The sequence below is a fragment of the Bos mutus genome, chromosome 2 (genome assembly GCF_027580195.1).
Source record: "Bos mutus isolate GX-2022 chromosome 2, NWIPB_WYAK_1.1, whole genome shotgun sequence".
NCBI classification, from domain to species: Eukaryota; Metazoa; Chordata; class Mammalia; order Artiodactyla; family Bovidae; genus Bos; species Bos mutus.
Window position 1 is genome coordinate 6,349,855 of NC_091618.1, and position 21,972 is coordinate 6,371,826.

Consider the following 21,972-nt stretch of genomic DNA (forward strand, 5'->3'; position numbering starts at 1 on the left):
AAAGGTCTGTCTAGTCAAAGCTATGGTTTTTCCAGTAGACGTGTATGGATGTGACAGTTGGACCATAAAGAAGGCTTAGCGCCAAAGAACTGATATTTTTGAACTGTGGTGTTGCAGAAGACTCTTGAGAGTCCCTTGGACTGCAAGAAGATCAAACCAGTCAATTCTAAAGGAAATCAGTCCTGAATATTCACTGCAAGGACTGATGCTGAAGCTAGAAGCTCTGATACTTTGGCCACCTTATGTGAAGAACTGACTCATTTGAAAAGACCCTGATGCTGGAAAAGATTGAAGGCAGGAGGAGAAGGGGACGACAGAGGTGAGATGGTTGGATGGCATCACCGACGCGATGGACATGAGTTTGAGCAAGCTCCGGGAGATGGTGATGGACAGGGAGGCCTGGCATGCTGTAGTCCATGGTGTTGCCAAGAGTTAGACACGACTGAGCAACTTAACAACAACAAAATGCATGCTAAGTCACTTGAGTCATGTCTGACTCTTGGACATGCAGCCCGCCAGACTCTGTCCATGGATTCTCCAGCCAAGAATACTGGAGCGGGTTGCCATGCCCTCCTCCAGGGGATCTTCCCAAACAAGGGATTGAACCAAGGTCTCCCACTTTGCAGGTGGATTCTTTACCATCTGAGCCACCAAGGAAGCCCAAGAGGGATTTGAGGAGATGACAAATGTTACTACCTCTCTCCAACCCCAAGATCTCCCCCATTAATTATACTTTAAGCCTACAGCCACCAGGTGGAGCCCATGTTCAGCTTTTGCAAACACTAAGGTCAGAGGTGTTGGAAATGGTCTCCCTCCCTGGGCCTCTCAGATCATGCCCACTCCAGGATTATTCTTCCCTCTCCACCACTTGGCTCCCCTGTATATTATCTTTGTCTTCTCACTTTTGGTTCTTTCAGTCTCCCCTTCTCCTTTCCCCAAGCTTACAGGCTTCCTCATTCTCAAGAATGGAGAGTAAAACACCCCTTCAGTGGTACTTTTATAAGAAAGAAACCTCTTTCCTTATTCCCATCAACATTTCCACATACAAAAGCACTTGTTTTGGGACCTCTCTAGTGGTCCAGTGGCTGAGATTCCAAGCTCCAGTGCAGGAGGCCCAGGTTCAATCCCTGATCGGGGAACTAGACCCCACGTACCACAACAAAAGAGCTCCCATACAGCAACGAAGATGGGAGATCCCACATGCTGCAACCAAAGCCGAGCACAACCAAGTACATTAATGTAAACACACACACACGTTGTTTTCATACTTCCCTGGTGGCTCAGCAGAAAGAAGCCACTTGCCAATGCAGGAGATGCAGGTTCGATCCTTGGGTCAGGAAGATCTAGAGAAGGAAATGACAATCCACTCCAGTATTTTATTTTTTAAAACTGCTGTGGAAGAAGAGAGGGAAGAAATCCCACATGTACATGGGAAGAGTGGCAGACTGTGAATGAACAGGAAGCAGGCAGGGCTGACCACCTTACAGGACCTTATAAATTATCTTTGGGCCACTTCAGTATTCTAGACTGGGAAATCCCATGGATAGAGAAGCCTGGCAGGCTACAATCCCTGAAGTCTCAAAGACTCAGACATGACTTTAAGAGACTAAACAACAGCAGTTAAAAAAAAAACACACACAAAGCCTCTTAATAAGGGTAAAACAAGAGAGTAAAAAAGCTGGCTTGAAACTCAACATTAAAAACACTAAGATCATGGCATCCAGTTCTGTAACTTCAGGGCAGACAGAAGAGGACAAAGTAAAAGCAGTGACAGACTTTATTTTCTTGGGCTCCAAAATTACTGCAGACGGTGACTGCAGCCATGAAATTAAAAGATGCTTGCTCCTTTGAAGGAAAGCTTTAACAAACCCAGACAGTGTATTAAAAAGCAGAGACATCACTTTGCTGACAAAGGTCTGCGTAGTCAAAGCTATGGTTTCTCCAGTGGTCATGTATGGATGTGAGAGTTGGACCATAAAGAAGGCTGAGCACCGAAGAATTGATGCTTTTGAACTGTGGTGTTGGAGAAGACTCTTGAGAGTCCCTTGGACTGCAAGGAGATCAAACCAGTCAATCCTAAAGGAAATCAATCCTGAATATTCATGGGAAGGACTGATGCTGAAGCTCCAATACTTTGGCCACCTGATGCGAAGAACTGACCCTGATGCTGGGAAAGACTGAAGACAAAAAGAGAAGGGAGGCAGCAGAGGCTGAGATAGTTGGATAGCATCACCAACTCAATGGACATGAATTTGAGCAAGCTCTGGGAGACAGTGGAGAACAGGAGCCTGGCATGCTGCAGTCCACGGAGTGAAAAAGAGCTGAACACAACTTAGAGACTAAACGACAGTAAAAAAAAAAAAAAAAGAAAATTACAATTTTTAAAAATTTATTTTTTAATTGAAAGATAATTGCTTTATGAATTTTTTAACTACCAATTTTATACGAAGGGTGGAGGGACAGGGGACTGAACTAAGTATGGGCCATAAATCACTTTTAAGTGAATAGATACAAAGGATCTATATTGGCATAGCAGTTATTGGAGGACAAATGATATATGATGCTTCAACAAAATGCTTTAAAACAACTTATCCTCATAAATATGATAGACAGCCATTAAATTGTATACTTTAAAGACAGGAACTTCATGAGAGGAACTGTTCAGCTTATCCCAAACTGAAACATTCTCCTCAATATGTCTTATTTATACTAATTTATACTACATTTTTCATAAACAAATCCCTTTCTCAGAAGAGGGAAATGTTAAACTTAAGTACAGTCCCATCTATAAATTAGAATTCTGAATTAGTAGAGTCCAGGAATAACTGATTTTTAAAATTCATTTGGATTTAGTGTTAATTCCACCTACATGTTTTGTTCAAGACTCTGATATGAATCAAAGAATGAAGAAACTAAACCCATGGAATATGTCGGGCTTCCCAGGTGGCACTAGTGGTAAAGAATCTGCCTGCCAATGAAGGTGACCCAAGAGTTGTGGGTTCGATCTCAGGGTTGGGAAGATTCTCTGAAACAGAAATGGCAACCTGCTCCAGTGTTCTTGCCTGGAAAATCCCAAGGACAGAGGAACCTGGTGGGTTACAGTCCATGGGGCGGCAAAGAGTCAGACACAACTACACAGCTGAGCACACACCGCTGTGGCTGTTGTTCACTCAGTCGTGTCCAACTCTTTGCGACCCCATGGACTGCAGCAGGCACTGATTATACAGCAAACATCAACAGAAAATTATCACACACCACTACTCAAAGTCCTTTTAAACAGCCTTATTGCTCTCAGGGCAAAGCCCAAACCCAAACTCCCCAGCATGGCATGTGAGTGAATCGCTCAGTTGTGTCCAACTCTTTGTGACCCCGTGGGCTGCAGCCTGCCAGGCTCCTGTCCATGGAATTCTCCAGGCAAGAATACTGAAGTGGGTTGCCATTTCCTTCTCCAAATGGCATGTGAGGTCCTTCACAATCCACCTTGCCTATCGCTTCAGCCTCATCTTCAAACTCCACATAGGCTCTGCATTCTCCAAGTTCCACAAACCGTGCACTCTATCTCACCTCTAGGCCTTCACTAGGTTGGTAATCATTCCTTCTTATTTGCTTCAAATCCCACCGTAGGCACCTCCTCCTGGAGCATGTCCTTCCTGAAACCCTGAACGAGATCGGGCACCACTTTCATGCACTTTAGTCTGCTGTGCTGGTCCCACCACAGCACTCACCACAATGCATTCAGGTTTTATTTACTCATCTTATCTCTCCAACTTGTTCCTTATTCATCACTGTATTCTCAGCACCCAGCAAGAAGCCTAGCACATAATTAATGCTTAAAATTTGATGAATGAATGGCTGAATGTGCCCCCTAATTATTAAATAGCTGATCAGTCCTTTGGCAATAACCATTAACAGAAAATAATAATAATAAATGATGTCAAGGAGTCAGTTACTCGTGAATTACAATGCAGAAAACAACCGACAAGAACAGACGCAGCCAGCACAGATATCAGGTCCTGTGGTGATCCTCTGGAAGGTCTCCTCCCAAGCCCCAAGCCACCTGCACAGTACTCCTCCCTGCTGGGCAATGACCCATCTGGCTTTCAGGTCTATGCCATGGAAATAGGACATAAATACCAGAACACCACACCATTCACACAGACTCTCACTACTGGAGAAAGTTGAAGCAAAAAATACTTTGGATCTTCTTCCTCTCCTTAGAAAGTGATTTCAGAGCCAAAATTCAGCTAAAATATCATTCAGTCCATTGACTTTCAAACTGGACTCGGCAACTCCCATCCTGGGGTCCACCTCAGGGAAAAGAGAGGGGCAAAGGTCTGAGCAGGCTGTCAGGGCCCCTCTCTCTTGTCAACCAAAGAAACTGATTTTAGTTTCTTAACATATTGAAAGTGAAAGTGAAAGTCGCTCAGTTGTGCCCGGCTCTTCGAAACCCCATAGACTACACAGTCCATGCAATTCTCCAGGCCAGAATACTGGAATGGATAGCCTTTTCCTTCTCCAGGGGATCTTCCCAACCCAGGGATTGAACCCAGGTCTTCCACATTGCAGGCAGATTCTTTACCAGCTGAGCCACCAGGGAAGCCCAAGAATACTGGAGTGGGTAGCCTATCCCTTCCCCAGCAGATCTTCCAGACCCAGGAATCAAACCAGGGTCTCCTGCATCGCAGGACTCCCGCAATGGTAGGAGTTGGTAAGACTCCTCTTTACCAACTGAGCTATCAGGGAAGGTCCTAACATATTGGGCTTCCCCCACATGACTGTAACGAAAGAGTTCTACCGCTTTTATTTAAAATAAAACTGCTTGTTTGGCCTAATCCTCTAATTTTAAAAATGAAAGAACTGAGACTCGAGATCTCTCCAGCAACTTAGCAAAATCAAGGACTTTAGTCTCCTGACTCTACCCAGAACTCTTCGCACTGGGTTAAATCACTTCCCTACAAATTCTTCAGCATTTTTACAAAGTGAGGAGTTCTGATTATATACAGATCAGTAACAGGTACAAAGGGAACAAATACAGGACAGTCTCAAACTGAGCACAACTATATATTAAGTAGTTACTATATGGGTCACTAAGACTCAGACATGACTGAGTGACTTCACTTTCACTTTTCACTTTCATGCACTGGAGAAGGAAATGGCAGCCCACTCCAGTGTTCTCGCCTGGAGAATCCCAGGGACGGCAGAGCCTGGTGGGCTGCCGTCAATGGGGTCGCAGAGAGTCAGACATGACTGAAGTGACTTAGCAGCAGCAGCAGCATACAGGCTTTCTCTAGGAATCCCTAATCTATCTACTTGAATAAATTAGTTCTCTGATGTTTTTTCATCCATCCAAAGACAATATGGTAATCCCCTGGCATGGAATGCACTTAGCACTTAGCAGAATGCCTCCCACACAAGTACAACAAATAGTAGCTATTACTATTACTTGTGGCTCAGATGGTAAAGAATCTGCGTGCAGGGCTGGAGACCCCGGGTCAATCCCTGGGTCTGGAAGATCCCCTGGAGAAGGGAATGGCAACCCACTCCAGTATTCTTGCCTGAAGAATACCGTGGACAGAAGAGCCTGGCCCGCTACAGTCTATGGGGTTGCAAAGAGTTGGACAAAGCCCAGCAGCTAACATTAACCACTCAGCTTACGCAGTAACCTTTTGGAATAGGGACCCTCAAACCTGCCCAAGGTCACACAGCTAGTAAGCAGGACAGCTAGATGGTGAACCCAAGTTCCAAAGACCACATTCCTTTTAGAATGCTACCCTCTTTGGCAGACTCATTTTTCTTCTCCATGCCTTATCAACCCCACCTACCTCACAGCAAAAGTTAAGGTCAGCAAAAGCTCTTTGGGAAAGTCCTATGCATCAGATCAGATCAGATCAGTCACTCAGTCATGTCCAAATCTTTGCGACCCCATGAATCGCAGCATTCTAGGCCTCTCTGTCCATCACCAACTCCTGGAGTTCACCCAGACTCACGTCCATCAAGTCAGTGATGCCATCCAGCCATCTCATCCTCTGTCATCCCCTTCTCCTCCTGCCCCCAATCCCTCCCAGCATCAGAGTCTTTTCCAATGAGTCAACTCTTCACATGAGGTGGCCAAAGTACTGGAGTTTCAGCTTCAGCATCATTCCTTCCAAAGAAATCCCAGGGCTGATCTCCTTCAGAATGGACTGGTTGGATCTCCTTGCATTCCAAGGGACTCTCAAGAGTCTTCTCCAACACCACAGTTCAAAAGCATCAATTCTTCGGCACTCAGCCTTCTTCACAGTCCAACTCTCACATCCATACATGACAACTGGAAAAACCATAGCCTTGACTAGACGAACCTTTGCTGGCAAAGTAATGTCTCTGCTTTTGAATATGCTATCTAGGTTGGTCATAACTTTCCTTCCAAGGAGTAAGCATCTTTTAATTTCATGGCTGCAGTCACCATCTGTAGTGTTTTTGGAGCCCAGAAAAATACAGTCTGACACTGTTTCCACTGTTTCCCCATCTATTTCCAATGAAGTGATGGGACCAGATGCCATGATCTTAGTTTTCTGAACGTTGAGCTTTAAGCCAGCTTTTTCACTCTTCACTTTCACTTTCATCAAGAGGCTTTTTAGTTCCTCTTCACTTTCTGCCATAAGGGTGGTGTCATCTGCATATCTGAGGTTACTGATATTTCTCCCGGCAATCTTGATTCCAGCTTGTGCTTCTTCCAGTCCAGCGTTTCTCATGATGTACTCTGCATATAAGTTAAATAAACAGGGTGACAATATACAGCCTTGACGAACTCCTTTTCCTATTTGGAACCAGTCTGTTGTTCCATGTCCAGTTCTAACTGTTGCTTCCTGACCTGATACAAATTTCTCAAGAGGCAGATCAGGTGTTCTGGTATTCCCATCTCTTTCAGAATTGTCCACAGTTTATTGTTATCCACACAGTCAAAGGCTTTGGCATAGTCAATAAAGCAGAAATAGATGTTTTTCTGGAACTCTTGCTTTTTCGACGATCCAGCGGATGTTGGCAATTTGATCTCTGGTTCCTCTGCCTTTTCTAAAACCAGCTTGAACATCAGGAAGTTCACGGTTCACATATTGCTGAAATTTCACTAGGAAGAATCCTCCTAAAAAGAGCAACTCACTAACATCAGCCCTCCACCCTGGGAAAACAAGGAAATGGACTGAAAATGGGGTTAGTGTCACTTATCTCTGACCTTTCAGCCCTACAAACAGCCAGAGAAAGAGATGCTTTACTCTTCCAGGACCATCCACAAAGGGAAGAGACAGATGCCTTTGCTTCCAGTCCTACTGCATTCCCCATCAAGTATGTGTCTCCAGTTAAAATTCATTTATTTTGGAGACATCTATGGAACATCCATGATGAACCCACCATCTAGCCAAGTGCTAGAGAGAGATGGTTAAAACTCAACCCCTGCCTTTAAGGAATCAGAAAACTAGACCTAACTATAAAACAAGAATAAAGAGGCCTCCCTGACCATCTCACAAAACACAGCACCCACTCTTCTGGATCCTTGTTCTCTTTTCCTGTTTGTTTTTTTTTTTTCCACTTAATACATTTCACCACCTGATAAGTGTGCTGGGAGCTTAGAAGAAGCAATTAATTGTGCCCAAGGGTGTGGGTCTGGGAAGGAAATTATGTATATTAAGCCTCAGAAATCATGGGAAAGTGAGGAACAGGACAGGGAGACCATTCTTTAATGCCAACTTCCCCCTCCCCACCGGTGTCTCCCTCAGCTCCAACTCATACTAGCAAGATGCCCCACCAACTGTCTCTCATGAGCCCCTTTCTGCCAAAGGTTTTGAACCTAGTTCCAAGGGGCTCTATCCAGCATTCTGGAAGCTGGCTCTTTTTCCTGTCCTGGTGGGCCAGGAAGGTCTGAAATAGTACATAGTCAAACTTGGCCTGCCCTTTCCCCCAACACAGCTGCCATGATTCACTTCCTGTTCCCAACAGTCATTTAAAGTAGAGGATCTGCAAATTTTTTCTTTCAAGTTTGATGGTATCCATATAAGTATATGACTTAGCTTGACAACAAGTATTTTAGGCTTTGTAAGCCCTAAGGTCTCTGTCCAACTACTCAACTGCCATCGCAGTGTGAAGCAGCCATACACAGTACATAAGCAAATGATGAATCTGTGTTTCAACTAAACTTTATCTACAAAAACAGGCAGTGGGCCTGTGGACCAGTTTGCAAGTCCCTGATCTAAAGGAAAATGGGAGAACTATTTTAAAGCAGCTTCCTCCTGACAATTCCTAGTTGCCCGTCTTAAAACCTTCGGCTATCCACATCTCGCCATCACTTCTTGAGTGTTTCTATTTAATTACTAAACTTAATTATTTTTCCCAGAATCATAAATTCATTTTAGACAGGCATTTTTGGATTTTAGATTTAGATATGCATATTTTAGACATGCAAACCTTGGGGTTGGTAGCCCAACTAGCATATAGACATTTTCCGGGTTGGATAGTATTTAGAGATCATCTGATCCAACCTCCCACTCAATGAAGAAATTATCTAGCGAGTAGTCATTCAGCTCCTATTCAAACAATTCTAATGACAGGAAGGATACTCATTTCCTCCCAAGGCAACTCATTTCATCTTCAGACAGCTCTATGGCAAGATACTCTACCTGTTTCTTCTCAGTACATTTTACCACTTAATTCTTTGTGTATTTGCTTACTGTCTCTTTACTAGACCGTATGATCTACGAGGTCAGGAACATGGTTTGGGGTTTTTTGGGGGGTGGACCTCTTTTTTACTGCTGTCTTTGTAGCAGTTTGAACAGCGGTACAAAAAAGGTATAAAGCAATCATTTACAGAGAGGAAGGGAGGGAGGGCAGGCGAGTAAAACAATGATGCACTTGGGGACTTTGAGTGACTCGGCAGTACTGCCATGCCAGGCGCAGGGGAGCAGCAGGGCAGGTGAACTGGCATCGCTGGCGCAGCACAGAAGCCCCTGCAATCTCACAGCAAGCGCAGAGGCTAGAGTGGTAATGTTTGAGGAGCACATGTAGAATTCTCCCCTTTCCCTCTGCCTCTTTCTTCCAAGCCTCCCCTGCCCCATTCTGATAGTTGGTAATCTCTCACTGCAGTTTTCTGAAGTCTGTTCAGACAGCCCCTCCTCCAACAAAAGTACACAGCCCTCAAACCTGTAGATAGAAAATTCCCCTCTTATGCACAAGTGATATGTTTCAAGACCCCTGGTGGACGCCTGAAACCACACCCAGCACCAAACCCTATATGTACTATGTCTTTGCTATACACTTGACCCTGGAACAACACGGGTTAGGGGCAACGACCTTCTAAGCACTCAAAAATCTGTGTGTAACTTACAGTTGGCCCTCCATATATTCAGCTCCTCTGCATCCTGGGTTCTGGGTCTATGGATTCAACCAACTGCAGCCCATGCTGTACTGCAGTATTTACTATAGAAAAGCATCCACATAAAAATGGACCCATACAGCTCAAGCCTGCACTGTTCAAGAGTCAACTGGATAAAGGCTGGGTCAAGGATTCATTCACATTACTCAGAACAGCAGGCAACTCAAAGTTATAAATTCTTTATTTCTGTGCAGTGTCCAACTCTTTGTGACCCTTTGGACTATAGCCCACCAGGCACTCTGTCCATGGAATTTTTCAGGCAAGAATACCAGAATGGGTTGCCATTACCTCCTTCAGAGGATCTTCCTGACCCAGGGATCAACCCTGCTTCTCTGGCGTCTCCTGCACTGCAGGCAGATTCTTTACCTGCTGAGCCATCAGGAAAGCCTCCGTTTATTTCTGGAGTTTTCCATTTAATATTTCTGGTTGACCTGATCCATCTTACAGTTACATTATTTACCTTTTTTTTTTAAAATTTCAACCTGAAAGTCAGTTTCGATCAATAGTTTCAACTGTCTAAATATTTTCTACACCTTCCAATTTATAAGCATTCACTGTTTATCTAACAAGTACATCTTTTCTGTATCTTCATCCAAATTGATTTTCAAATTGTTAAATAAAATATAACCAAGAAAAGCCCTCCAGAACACCATTAAAAACAACCCCTCTAAATAAACATCAATCTATTAACCAGTACTTGCACATCACCTACATGCAAGCTGGCCCCAAATTCTGTCTTGGGGTCACATGAGAAAATGTTAAATACCTAATTTCAGCACTTTAGACACATTACGTTTTTAGCACATTTCTGAACCCCCAGTCCAGCCTAGGAGCCTTTTCAAAAAATGAACTGCCCTGATATACATCAAAGTGCTGGATATATGGTTAATTATCCCTGGATGGTGTGATTTCCCACCCCCCTAATACTTCAATAAAAAACTTGTGCTGATTTTACAATTTACACAAAATCATGGCAAAACCTAAAGGAAAAAAAAAATTATCAGTTCGTATGAGTTAGTGACTTGCAGGGTCCTCTCTCTGCTCTTATCCTTTGCTTAATCTGTTTTAGAATTCTACCAGGGATCACTGTCAAGTTTCTAATGATACTCTCAAGCCCATGTGACCTAAGGGTTAACTCCAGATAAATCAAACATATCTACAGCGACAGTCAGAACTTGACTCTGCCTTCAAACGACATCCAGAATCCATTCCTTTCTGGCCACGCAGCACTGCCACCCTCATCCCTGTCCTGACAACTGACAGAGGCAGAAGCTTCCTACCTGTCTCCTTGCTTCTGCCATTGCCCATTTCCCCCCATCCTCCACAGTCTATTCCCCAGCGGGAAACAGAGTAAGCCTTTTAAAACCTAAGTCAGGACTTCCATGGTTGTCCAGTGGCTAAGATTCCGTGCTCCCAATGCAGAGGGCCCAGGTTTGATGCAGGAACTAGAGCTCACATGCCGCCACTGAAGATCCTACATTCACAATCAAAAAAGACCCTGAGTGCTACAACTAAGACCTGGCACAGCCAAATAGATAAGCATTTATTAAAAAGAAAAACAAAAAACAAACAAGTCCAGTCATGTCTCTCTTCTGCTGTCCACTCCTCAGTGGCTCCTATCTCAGAATAAAATGCCCTGAGTGCAAAGGCCCTTCCCCAGCTCTCGGGCCCGGGGTGGGCTGCAGCCAGCTCTGCTCTGTCCGGTCCCTACACGCTCTCCCATACTCCTCTCCAGCCCCGCTGGTCCTGCGACAGGCACACTCACGCTTGTGTCTCAGGGCTTCTCCATCTGCTCTTCCCTCCGCCTGGAATGCTCTTCTCCCATGTAATTCCTTGGGTGTGTTTCTCACTTCTTTCAGATCTTGGCTTAAAGTATCACCTCATCAGAGACCTTTCCAGATGACCTGACAGAAAGTAACAGTCTCTCCGCTCCTCATCAGTTCCAACTGCCACCTTAGCCCGCTCTTGTTCTTCTGCGCACCTATCACATGTAGGTGTTACTTATTTACTGTATCTAACTATTCACTTTTTTAATGTTTTGACCCGTTAGAGTATATTCCCTGAGAACAAGAATTTTTTTCTGTTTTGTTCAATGCTGAATACTTAGCTCTAGGCATGCGGTAAGTGGTACCCTCAGGACATAAGTGCAGTATATGGCAAAGTATGTATGAGAGGTACATGTAATAAATTTTATTGATGAAAATGATTACTCCCCCCTCCCAAATTCACCAAGTATATTAAAAAAAAAAAAGGGTGCTCCAATAAAGAGAGACTAAAGCACCCTCAGAAAGATCAATGAACAAATGAGTACTGACTGCCACTCCACCCAACCAAAAATGAATTTCATTACCTACCCAGTTCCCTGAGGTAGGAAAAACGCTCCAGGGGAAGGAACAGAACAAGAATCCTGAACCAATTAACAGATCAAGAATTTGTCTTCAAGTTTCCCACTCTCTCAAGAAGAGCCTGTCCTGTCCATAACTGTGCCTGCTTCCAGGAGCTCCCGTGAGACTGAGAAGTCTCACGAAAGATTCCTTTCCTATGTCCAGCCACTCCTATGCGTAGAACCCATTTCCCAGACTCACCCTCTGGTTGCCCCATTGCCCCACCTTCCAGAGAACCCTACTCTAATGAGTCCACAGCTACCATAGGGACCAAGACCATGAGGTCCTCTGGCCACTCTGCTCAAGCGTCTTCTGTTTCGTCAGTACCCTCCACTTCCTTATTCAACACCACTAATAAAACACTGGCACACAGAATCCAGAAAGGGCTAGGAAGGAACTAGCTGGCAGTCACTCCCTCAACCAAAAAGTGACGTGCTCAGAAGAGAAACTTAGTGAAATGAAAATAACCAGGTTTAAAATCTAGTTCTGCCATCGGCCACTTGTATGAACTTAGAGAAGTTACTTAAACCTCTCAAAGCTCATTTGTTTGTGGTGACAATAACAACACTTACCTCACACTTTGGTGTAAATATTAAGGGATATAATGTCTCTCATATAGTAAGTGTTCAGTAAATGGTAGACTGGCTGGTAGACTGAGTGAGAAAACATGTGAGGTGCTTAGCACAGTACCTGGTTCAGAAGGGATCATCAATAAATACCTCCCCCTCTCTCGCAATGGTGGAAAAACTGTAGAGACTACAGAAACTACTCCCTCGCCCCGCGTGGCTGCGCACACTGTGTCACACTTACCATCCTCGCCCCAGTGTGGCTGAGCACACTGTGGCACACTTACCATTTAGGGGACTGAAGTTTCCTGTCAATGCTTCTGCCTGCTCCCGATGCTTGCTGTCGTGGACACGGTCACGCACTATACTGCAATGGCAGCTGCCTCTTGACCTGGAGAGAATATAAATAGAAGGCAGAGAGAGGTAAAATGTGAATTGCACAAGACTGGGCTGAGCCTGTCTCCCTCCTCAGGGAAGAGGGGGCATCTGGCTCTGGAAACTTCCCCTTTCCTATCGGATGGCATGGTCCCAAGACTACACTGTCATTCCTGAAATTAACAAACCTATACATTCCCCAATGGTCTAAACATTCATATGACAGCTTACATCCAGAAGGGATCTCAGAAATCTAGTTCAATGCCCTCATTTTAAGGAAGGAAACTAAACTTGGAAAGAGTGAGTCACATAACTGCTTAGGGCTGAAGCTGGGATTCCACTAAAAATCAGATGTTCTGGAATATGGGCAAGGAAAAAAACCCAAACATCTGTGGAGTATCCACCACACCCTGGACAATATGTTTTACGTTTTACACCAGACAATACCACAATAATGTTACTCCCTTATAGACAAAGAATCTAAATTTCAACAAGACAAGTGACTTGTCCAACATCTTAGTTGTGAGTGACAGAGACTTTAAATCCAAGACTGTCCAATTACAAAAGTCATGTCACCATGCTGACTCTCACTGGAGTACCTTCTAGACTTGGTTCTCAAAACAGCCCTGAACCAGCCAATATCAATCAGAACAAAAAGAGAGCCTCTTGAACTTTCCTGGTGGCCCAGTGGTTAAGAATCGGCCTGCCAATGCGGGGGACATGGGCTTGATCCTACGTGCCTCGGGGCCAGTAAGCCCATGCGCAGCAACTACTGAGCCCGCCCACTGAGCTACTGAAGCCCATGTGTCCTAGGGCCCACGCTCCACAAAGAGAAGCCACTGCAAGGAGAAGGCTGGGCACCAAAACTAGCGAGCTGCCCCTACTCACAACTAGAGAAAGTCCGTGCAGCAGCCAAGACCCAGAGCAGCCAAATAGAAAATAAAACAAAATTTAAAAAATAGAGCCTCTCTGCCTGCAAACTTTACCCCCAGTTTTGTAACAAACCTTCTACAAGAGAGTTGAAAAGCCTCCTAACCCACTGAATCTTACCCCAACTCTGGAGAAGAGTAAATGAAGGTGGAAGATCTGGGTTAAACATCTGTCTATCCCGGTCTTAAGAAAGAATGGAAAGATGGCTTCTAAGCTAGTGGCAAGCTTAGAGGTTTTCGTACGTGGTCCTGCACCCATGGCACCTCCTTTCATCACAGCTGCCCACCCCTCCCTTGCATACCCCCACAGACCACCCTGTGACCTCCCTGCAAGGTTGCTGCTGCTGCTGCTGCGTCGCTTTAGTTGTGTCCAACTCTGTGCGACCCCTTAGACGGCAGCCCACCAGGCTTCCCGTCCCTGGGATTCTCCAGGCAAGAACACTGGAGTGGGTTGCCATTTCCTTCTCCAATGCATGAAAGTGAAAAGAAAAGTGAAGTCGCTCAGTCGTGCCCGACTCTAGCGACCCCGTGGATTGCAGCCTACCAGGCTCCTCCGTCCATGGGATTTTCTAGGCAAAAGTACTGGAGTGGGGTGCCATTGCCTTCTTCTGTTGCTAGGTCCCCTTTAATCCAATTTCCATACCTCTATTACCAACCCCATAACACATTCAAATATACAGAATCTGCCTGTACCTCCATCCTCCTGGGGAGAAAGGCTAGAATAAAGATGGAGAAGTAATAAAATGATAGCTTTTCCCAAATGGCCTTTAAAAAGATGAAGGCTTGAAGTCTCAAGCCAATAAGACCTAAGAGAGAATTATTGATAAGCAATGAACACAGCTAGAAAAGAAGAAGAAAAAGGACCTGTATTAAGGGCAGCACCTGAAGGATGGCTTGGGTGGGCGGGCTTCAAAAAAAGAATCAATCTAAGCAGATTAAGTGTGGTTGCTATTCAAACAGCAGGACTGGCCCACAGACCTTCTGTCCTGCCCCCTCCACCCTTTTTACACACATACACATCCCTTCCTTTGTATAGCCTAGAACCTTTCCTACATAAACATTTTAAACTCCAAGAAATGGCCACATAAATCTGGTCTGTCACCACCATGGTCTCTGCAGCCCTAACAGTGGCAGCAGCGCCTCTACTGAAGCCGCTGCCCCCACCTCCAGCCAAACCTGCTGGCGTATTAATAAAGCCTAGGAGCCCGTCTCTTCAAAACAGGATGGAATACCCTGCCAAAAAGCAAGCAAACAGGAACTCCAGATGATCCTCATTTGTTTTCCATTGACACAGACTCTCTCCTTATTTCTAAGGGCAAATGATTTCTTTCCTTTGCTCCTGAATGTCACTTACTTCTTCCATCCTCGGTGTACTGGTCCTCTGTCCCCAGAAACAAAGGATAACTGTAAACATCCTCCAACTCTTCAGCGCTGCCTCTTCAGAGCCTTTCCGCCCTGACAGATCTTGCCAGGCCACTTCCCCAAGGCATTTCTTCTGGTGCTTTGTGCTGTTACTGTTGGTGCTAATGGTGGTGGTTCTGCGTGTATGTGCTATCTGTCTAGGAAAAGAGATAAAAGGACCCTTATAGATCAGGGAGTCCAACTGCCTCATCTCCCAGAGAAGAAAAGGAGTCAGCAAAGGAGAAGAAACTGGCCCAAGGCAGCAAAGCTGGCTGAAGTGAACACATTGAGTCCACCTGAGATAACTAACAAGCCACAGAAAGGAAACCATCAGTCCATCCTCACTTGATTGCTGAACGTAAAGTTCTCTTACTCTTTGGGCTCAGACCTAGGTTGCGGTGACATGACTAAAGGCATCAAGGTCAGAATTGTGGGTAAACACAGGACGCATTATAGTATTAATAACTCCGTCAGGAGAATGGTGAAGTTGCAACCAGCCAGCACACCAAGCACACTGCTCCTTCTGCGGCAAAACCAGGGTGAAGAGACGGCCTGTGGGCCACTCGCCCTGTGCTTCTGCATGAAGATGTAGCTGGTGCTGTAATGTGCGGACCTACAGCACTATTTCCGCTGTCACAGTACAGCCAGCATCAGAAGCCTGAAGGGACTGAAGGGCCAGGAGAAGCACCACCACCTGAAATGCTGCTGACCTATAATACATGAGTCATTTCACGCAACAACAAAACTCTCTTAAATGTGTATCACCTCTGTCCCAAAACACTTTAATAAGGACTGGCAGGGCATGAATTCCCCACTTTTGGAGCTTTGACTTGAGGGCTGTCCAGCTGAAGTTCCAATTAAAAATCAAACCCAAGGCTTTCTGTTCATGGGAACCGGAGGACAGGGAGACCAGGGCAGCCACAGACACCAAGAAGAAGACAGCCAGACATGGAGAGCCCAGGTTCTGCTTGATGCTCTGCCCGGACTCCAGCTGACCCTGAACCACAGCTGCACAGGGCAGAATCCAAGGACGTCCGCTAAGGACAAAAGGACCGGACTGAGCCGTGCACAGCCACCCGCCGCACGTGAGACGGAACGTGCAACTGAAGTCTGCCCAAGGCGCCTGTGCTGAAACAAACACAGCAATGGGACAGTCTCTATAACATAGCATTCACACGCATCCATGCCAAGGACACAAGCCCGAATTACACGAAGAACTGAAAGAAGTAAACCATCTGCAAGAGTTAGGAAACAACAACAAATCCACAGAGGCAACACTAAGATGACCCAGATGCTGGGATTATCAAACAAGGACATTAAAGCAGCTATTGTAACAGCTATTAAAAGCAGAGAAATTGGTGGTGGCGGGGGAGGGGTGGTGGTGTGGTGGGGGGGACAGGGAGGGGGGAAGGAAATTTTAGAATAGAAATGCAGGATCTGAAATTTTAAAGTTCTCTGAATGAGTGGGCTTAAGAAGAGAATGGAGATTACACAGAAAAGACTCGATGAAACTTGTAGATCAACAGAAATTATTCAAACTGAAATAAATGGGTCATCCACAATCTCTAGAAAATTCACTCTCAGGCCTTTCACCTAAGTGTATGCGGTGATTACTTTCTGTTATCAGAAAAACAGGTTATCAGAGAGAACCAGAATGACTAAGGATCACAGAGAAACCATTACCTGCAATTCTTTTGGACCAGGTTACCCCCGTCAACTAATTAACCTCCTGTGGCCTTTCAAACATAAGCAAAAAAGAAAGTATAAAGGTGGAAAATGAGAAGGCAGGAGAAAAAAATGTAAACCTGAGACAACCATACTGTTCAAAGTCCTAAGATTCAAATCTAATGCTCCACTGTCTGTACTGAGAAGCCAGGAGATAGTCATGTTTTCCCCTATAACTGCTGAGGTGGCATTCTCAGGATTATTAGTGAAAAAAGTCAGGAGGGATTTTAACCTTTCTCTGCCCTGTGTGGTCTCTTCAACAAAAATCCAACCTAGGAAACAGGCTCCTAGCAGGATGGGGTGGGACCAATCAAACGGCGGTCGGTTGGGAGCTGAAGAGAGCAACTTGGCGACAGCCAGCCTCGTGCCAGAACCCCACTGAGGTCATCATGTTGCAGTTCAGCTGCAAGACTTGTCAGTTTCCGTAAGCCCTGCCCTCCTACCTGGGCCACCTACCCGCAGGCAACAGAGTCCAGTGCAAGTGCTCTGTTCTCAAGTGCTGTGATTAATTCTTAAACTGTGTTAATAACAGAGATTTCAACACTTATCTCTGATGGAGGATAATGTCTGCTCGAATAATGTCTTTCCTTTTCTGCTCCTCCCAGGATAACTTATTACTCCTGAAACTCTTAAGATGAGAAGAAGATACTCTCTTATCCTCCATATGACAGATGAGCAAACAGACTGAGAGCCGTGTGACCCTTTTAGGAGACCTTTTAGGAAACAGAGACAGGACTGGTATCTAGTCATCCCACCTCTGAGCTACAGGGCTTTTCTTCACTTCACTAAAGAAGCTTTGCCCAACAAAGGGTCAAAAATACAGGCTGGAATTGAAAAGAAAGGGCTTAGGCTCTTAAGAACTTATTACTAACAAACAACTGGTAAGACTAGCTTGCGATTAGCATTTCTGTTTAAATGCAGGCCCTCGAGGATGCCACCTGGCTCTTCTGCTTCCTTTCCTAACTAGTAGGTTATAATTGAGACTAGGCCTCCTTGCAATTAGCCCATGTTTGTGGGGTTTAGCAACCGAACCACATGCCTGAAATTGTTGGTTAGTCACCTGCTTTAACAAAGTTGGCTGCTTCAGAAGAACATGCTGGCTGCCTTTAACCTCTAGAAGTCTATCATTAGGGTATCAAGGAGCCATAAGGACTGTAACAAGTAATGGCAAATGGGCTTCCCTGGTGGCTCAGTGGTAAAGAACCTGCCTGCCAATGCAGGAGATGCAGGTTTGATCCTTGGGTCGGGAAGATCCCCTGGAGAAGGAAATGGCAACCCACACCAGTATTTTTGCCTGAGAAACCCCATGGACTGAAGGAGCCTGACGGACTACAGTCCATGGGGTCACAAAGAGTTGGACGTGACTGAGCAACTAAACAACATCAACGGTGAATGTAGTTAAACAGCAAGTCACAGAAACCAACCTAAGAAGCAAGGAACCCAATGCTTCTGTCACCTAATTTAATCCTCACAGGAACCCTATCAGGAAAATACCATCATGCTTATTTTATAAATGAGACAAAATTAAAGGTTCGAAGTCATGGAGCTAATAAGTGGTAACTGATAAGTGGAGTCTCACCTAGCTATTTCTGTCCCAAAATACGCTTTCTCCTCTCCTTTATAACTCTCTAAGCAATCAGCTCTCGGATCTCACCCAAAGAAAAGTCAGTCCTGATCCACAGTCCAAATGTCACAAACCTTCATGAGGTTGATGGGTACTTTGTTCATTCATTCATTCATTCATTCAAATATTGACTGATAATGCATTAGGCTCTAGGGCAAGCACTGGGAATAAAACAGTGAGTAGAAACAGATTGTCTTCAAGGCATTTACTGTTTAATACGATACTTTTCTAAGTTCTGACTGGACTTTGCAACCCATGGACTGTAGCTCACCAGGCTCCTCTGTCCATGGGATTCTTCAGACAAGAACACTGGAATGGGTTTCCATGCCCTCCTCCAGAAGATCTTCCCAACCCAGGGATCAAACTCGCGTCTCTTATGACTCCTGTCATGACAGGCAGATTCTTTACCGCTAGCGCCACCTGGGAAGCCCAGAAAGTTCTTCCTTCCCACACTGGGAGTCAAACCCTGGTCACCTAGGTAAAAACCAAGAATCCTAACTGCTAGACCATGTGGGAGGGACTAAAGAATCATATAAAATACAAAATACATGAAATACCATTAATAGAAAGTGACCCGCTGGCCTAGGTCTACAAAAGCTCCAACCAGGGTGAGAACGTTCCAAGTAGAAGAGGGAGCACAGTGAGCTAGCGGAACTAAAGTAAATCTATGTAACCAAAGAAGGGAGAAACATTAACTACAAGAGACGCAATGAGGTGGAGACATTTGGAGAGAGTCCTACCATGTAGCCCCTGGAGCCCAAATTATGGGTTTGCATCTTTATCCAAACAGCTTAAGTCATCTAAGTGTTAAAAAGAGATAACTTTTGAAATGTGTACACATTTCAAGAAGATCACTTTGACTTCAGTATGAACAACAGATGGAAGGAGGTGAAGATGGTGCCAAGAGATCAGAAAGGAGGCGGGTCCTGTGGTCCAGAAGCAGCAGTAACAGGGCACATCACGGATGCCCCAGCGCACCCGATGCTCCAGGCCCTGCTTGCGGCCATTTATATGAACGAACTTAATCCTCACAGCAACTCTGTGAAACAGACAATTATCAGTACTAAACAGATACGACTTGATATAAGGTTAAGTAACGTAACGGAATTACACCCCTCCCCGTTGTGCCCTCACTTCCCTCACGGTTGGTCCTATGCATTCCTTCTTCATATTCAACCAGTAAAACTTCAGCCCTTGTTAAACCAAACTAACAACCTCTCCAGGCCAACACCAAAGCATCTAAATTATAACCTAACTTGTATCTCTAGAGAAAATATAACCATATTGACTGATAAGATTTTAAACTGATCACCACAAATTTCCAACAATTTTCTCTCAAAGCTGCCAGCAATCCTGCTACATTTCCCTTAGTAGGTTCACTTTTCTACTCCCCAAGATGATTCACATCTTTTTTCCCTCCCAATAAACCTCCAGCCCCCAGCAGCTAATAACCCTGTCACCAAGAGGAAACATTCAGTAGTATCCAGTTCACTATGTTCTTTATCTGATATGCATGTATCCTTGCTGAAATGGAACTTTTGTTAAATACAGGCTGATATCAAGGTGGCTCCCCAGTCAAATCTGAAACAGTATCAAAACCAAGAAGCAACAGTCAGACCATGATTTTCCTAACTTCAGATCTAACCACACACCAGCATTCTGCTTCTCCTACTGTGATAATGAAGTCTCCACTGGTATATAAAGTACAACCTTTCATACCTACTATGGCTCTAGTTTCCTCTTAGCTTCATATACAGTTATCCCCACTCCCTCTTACATCGTTTTCTCTCTTTAAAGATTCACGTCCACCAGCATACAAACAAGCTCAAGAAATTAGCTACTTGAAGTCGGATCCACAAACTTGGCACTGGCTCACGAACTGTTAGCAGGATGATGTCACTGTTCAGTCATTCAGTCACGCCCACCTCTTTGCAACCCCATGACTGCAGCACACCAAGCGTCACCATCTCCCAGAACTTGCTCAAACCCATGTCCACTGAGTTGGTGATGCCATCCAACCATCCTGTCCTCTATCGTCCCCTTCTCCTTCTGCCTTCAATCTTTCCCAGCATCAGGGTCTTTTCCAATGAGTCAGCTCTTTGCATCAGGTGGCCAAAGTACTGGAGCTTCAGCTTCAACATCAGTCCCTCTAATATTTATTCAGGATTGATTTCCTTTAGGACTGACAACTTTGATCTTGCAGTCCAAGGGAGTCTCCAACACCACAGTTGAAAAGCACTGATTCTCTGGCACTCAGCCTTTGTTATGGTCCAACTCTCACATCCATACATGACTACTGGAATAACCATTTGACTATTTCTGTACCAGTATAGGTACAGCAATTGAGAGGAAGTATGTAGACATTCGTGTGGCAATGTGACACTGCTGTGACATCCAAGCACATGATCAGTGGACTTCTCCAATGGTAGGCCAGTAAGGGTACTGGTGAACTCAAATAGCGAGTCATGTGTCAAATGAGCTATGTACAGATCATACACAGTACTACCACATATGGGCTTCCCTGGAGGCTCAGATGGTAGAGTCCGCCTGCAATGCAGGAGACCTGCGTTTGATCCCTGGGTTGGGAAGATCCCCTGAAGAAGGACATAGCAACCTACTCCCAGTATTCTTCCCTGGAGAATCCCACGGACAGAGGAGCCTGGCAGTCCACGGGGTCGCAAAGAGTCCGACACAACCAAGCGACTAGCACTTTTACTTTCACACTTCCAAGTCCGAGACCACATTTGAGAAGCAAGATTCTAGAATTTCTGATCTTAAAAAACAAGACCAAAAAAAAAAAGAATAAACTCTCTCTCGAGCTCACTTCCTCCGCCACTCCAGCTCCAATGTCTCTTCTCTTGAAAGGTTGTCTACATTCTCTGTTCCTCCTCTTTCCTCCTCTCAGTTCACTCCAGTCTTCTATCCTCAGCACACCAGACTGTTCATAAGGGTCAAAGGCCTCAATGTTGCCGAATTCTAGACCATCTCTTTGACCTCTAAACAGCATTAACACAAATAACCACTCTTTCTCCATCAAAACACTTTCTTCCTTAATTCCAGGATATCATACTTTTCCTGAGCTTCTTCCTACTCCACTGGCTCACTGTTAATTCATTTTTGTTGGCTCCTCCTCTACTCAACAAGGGTCAATCCTGGGCCTCTTTATCTGTAACCTCATTTCTTTGGGTAACCTCATTCAGTCCCAGCACTTTTGAAGCCCAATGGCTGCAAAAGCTTTCCTCAGCAGTGACCGACCCCCGCCCCAAACTCCAGTAGCATATCCAACAAGTTACCTGACATCTCTACCCAGACATCTAATCAACATCAAATCCACAGTCTCATGTATTTTTTAAATTTAATGAAAACTTTTATATGTGGAATTAGCCAGCTCAGTTTAGATGATCCCAATTTTGCTGGCAATAGCCAAAGCACCATAGTCAGAAGCCAATCAAACAAATGGCTTCTCTCCATCAGGCCTGATCAGGGTGTTGACCTTAGCCACATCAGTGTTCTAGAGCTTCTCACAGCCTGTTGAGTTTGGCACTTGTTGGTCCCGACATCCACAGTG

General features: G+C 44.9%; 1 protein-coding gene across 1 annotated transcript in view; it reads right to left on the reverse strand.

Moving 5' to 3' along the window:
- LUZP1 (leucine zipper protein 1) overlaps window positions 1-21,972 on the reverse strand; it is a 96,213-nt gene that overhangs the window by 18,035 nt on the left and 56,206 nt on the right. Inside the window, 2 exon segments of the mRNA XM_070382851.1 lie at window positions 12,638-12,741; window positions 15,009-15,213. The gene's annotated coding sequence lies outside the window, so the exon portion shown is untranslated.